At 36.2% G+C, this 2,975-nt stretch overlaps 1 pseudogene; it reads left to right on the top strand.

Annotated features, from left to right (window-relative positions):
• Positions 1–2,053: 2,053 nt before the first annotated feature.
• The window catches only part of LOC150037766 (uncharacterized), a 10,010-nt pseudogene continuing 9,088 nt past the window's right edge, over positions 2,054–2,975 (top strand).

Here is a 2,975-nt window from a genome sequence, read left to right as displayed (position 1 = left end):
ATGATCTCGCTCATGAGAAGAATGCACTCATGATGAGTATCTGGCTAGTAAAGTTGTGTTTGATGATGGAAGTTCCATTAGTAAATGAACTATTTGAGGTATTTTGCTAAGAATTCTAAGTAGTTAACCGGGAATTATGTCCTTTCAGGCCAATAAGAGCTAAGAGAGGCGTATAACCCGTTAAGAGACCAACGAGCTGTTAGTGACTATGTGATGCTTTACTGTTTTAATGATTTAGAAACTATGATTTCTTAGAAGATATTTCTCATGCTAAGTGTTCAAATGAAGTGCCAAGCAACATATGTGTGAAGCTATTTCTCATGCTAAGTAAAGTATGTTTTCCATGGAAATTGACACGATTTAAATATGTTATCTTGTCCAAATACTTTTAGCATGTTTTAATAACTCCATCTTCATAATGTTTACTAGTGTATGGGTTTTCCAAGAATGTTTTCCATGTCTAACGCATGCTAGTGGTTTTTACAAGCTGGTTCAGTATGTTTTAAGCCAACTTATTTCACAAAGTATGAAGCATGTGTTAGGGTTAAAGCTAAGGTTGAATGATGCTTGATGTATTATGTTTTAAATACCTAAGGTTGTCAAAGTACAGACGTTGGTATTTCTAAACATAATGAAAAAGGATGCTGAAGGTAGGGAAGGTATCCTAAAGAGTTTTCTATGCTATATTTGAAAACTATTCTTTTAATGCTCTTCGAGAACTTGATAGCTTAAGTGAGTCGGATATTGAAGGTAAGGAAGGTATATGAATAAATGTACCGAAGGTGTTGACGGTACATAGAAAACACCACATGCAGGTTGGTAATACGACATCGAGGGATTGAGCAAAAGGGTTCTCCACGACTAAGGTTGACATTAAGGGATTGAGTAAAAGGGTTCTCCCCGACTAAGTTGACGTTGAGGGTTAGATCTAGTAGTTCTCTCTCTACTAAGGATAAGGGGAGGTTGAAGTATGGATCTCTTAGGCTATATACTAGCAAAGGGAGGCCGAAGTATGGGTCTCTTGGCCTGTAACAGACGTTGGGAGCTAGAGCGATGTATGCTCGTTCTCAACTAAGGAATAATGATGTTTAATGGTGGTTTTAAAGGTTTTGTGTACACGTTTGCTTGGACATTTTAGTTCCAGTATTATATTTTTGAGCTTTCAGTTTAAGCATGAGATTTATGTTTTTAGTAAGTCACTCACTGGGCTTCTAGCTCACGTTTTCAAATGTTTTCCTTTTTAGGTATCAGTCAGTTCCCAAAAGACTTTTCTGTTGCTGCTCTGCCACTCAAAGAAACAAGTTGAAGGAAGTGTAATTGAAAACCTGTATTAGTTAGTACACATGTAGTCTAGTGACTAGTATACTAGATGGGGCTCATTAAGTTGTAATATTCATAAACAATGCCAAAATCACTGCAAACTTCACCAATATCACAAACTCTGTATAATACTTTCCACGTTAGATATGAGGATTATTCTACGTATCTTCGATTTCAATGAAAGGACCACATATTCTTCTCTCAAAGAGTCATCTATTCATTAACTTATTTAGTTTTAGTGAGATAGTTCACTATTATCGAAGCTAACTTTTATGTTCTTCTAGAACAAACCGACAATCTGGTAACACTCACGATTTTTTATTTGAAGTTTATAACTTTTTCTTTGTTTGACGTTGGTGGATTCTAACACCAACATGATTGAGTCAGGGCATAACTCTGATCATGGAGAGCATGTACCTAAGTAGTTATTAATATGCTGTGGAAAGGTTGTAATAGTATAAGAGTTTTACAGGCTCTGGGGTGGTTGTTGATAATTATATTTATGAAGTGATTCCGTTAGATTTCCTGGAATTTATGTCACTCTAGAGCATGGATTTCCCGAATAAATATTACAACCGTATGGATTGTTTTAAGAATAGATAATGTTCGAGAGGTTTGGTAGGCAAGAGACAGTATTTGTAAGAAGCAAAGGAATATTCCAGAAAGCTTAATAATAGCAGTAAAGGCTAAGAAGCTGCTAAGTAAAAGATGTAAAGCCTATTTGGCTCACGTAATGGTTGCTCAAGGAAAAGAGCTGAACCCAGAAGATGTCCTCGTGGTAAATGAGTTCGGGATGCATTTCCTGAAGAACTATCGGGATTACCACCCGATAGAGAGGTGGAGTTTACTATCGATTTAATTCCAGATACAACACCTATGTTTCAGATACCATTAAGGATGGTGCCAGAAGAACTTAAGAAGTTGAAATTTCAATTACAGGAATTAACAAATAGGGGTTACATCAGATCCAGTGTGTTACCCTAGGAAGCGCCGGTCTTCTATCAAGAAAAAAAGACAGTACTCTCAGTTATGTATAGATTATAGGCAGTTGGACAAGGTGACAAGCATGAACAAGTACCCATTACCTGGTATAAGTGATCTTTTTTATCAGTTAAAGGGAGCCACGATTTTCTCTAAAATAGATTTGAGATCAGGTTACCGTTAGTTGAAGGTAGAGGCGGATGCTTCAAAAACTACATTCAGGACGAGGTATGGACATTACAAGTTTCTAATAATGCCATTTGGATTAACGAATGCCCCTACAATATTTACGGGCTTGATGAATAAGATATTTCATCCCTAATTAGATCAGTTCATGATAATCTTCATTGATGACATATTGGTGTATTCAAGCAGTAGGGAAGATCACGGGAACCATTTGAGGATAGTTTTGTCGACACTGCGAGAGAAGTAGTTGTATGCCACGTTCAGTAGATGTGATTCCTAGTTAGACTAGGTTGTATTTCTTAGTCATATGGTTCCAGCAGCAGTAGTGAATGACTCTAAATGTTTTAAATGTTTTAAGTAAATTGTTAATGCTTATGAATGTCCAATAATATATGTTTACTGAAAGCTATTTATGATAATTATTCTCAAATAGCTATGTAGTAACGCATCTCACATTGAGGTTATTTTTATGCTATACTGATTCGGTA

Source organism: Benincasa hispida, chromosome 2 (genome assembly GCF_027475165.1).
Source record: "Benincasa hispida cultivar pf3 chromosome 2, pf3_genome.v1.1, whole genome shotgun sequence".
NCBI lineage: Eukaryota > Viridiplantae > Streptophyta > Magnoliopsida > Cucurbitales > Cucurbitaceae > Benincasa > Benincasa hispida.
The sequence above is the reverse complement of the archived record's forward strand: the minus strand, read 5'-3'. Positions and strand labels throughout refer to the sequence as shown.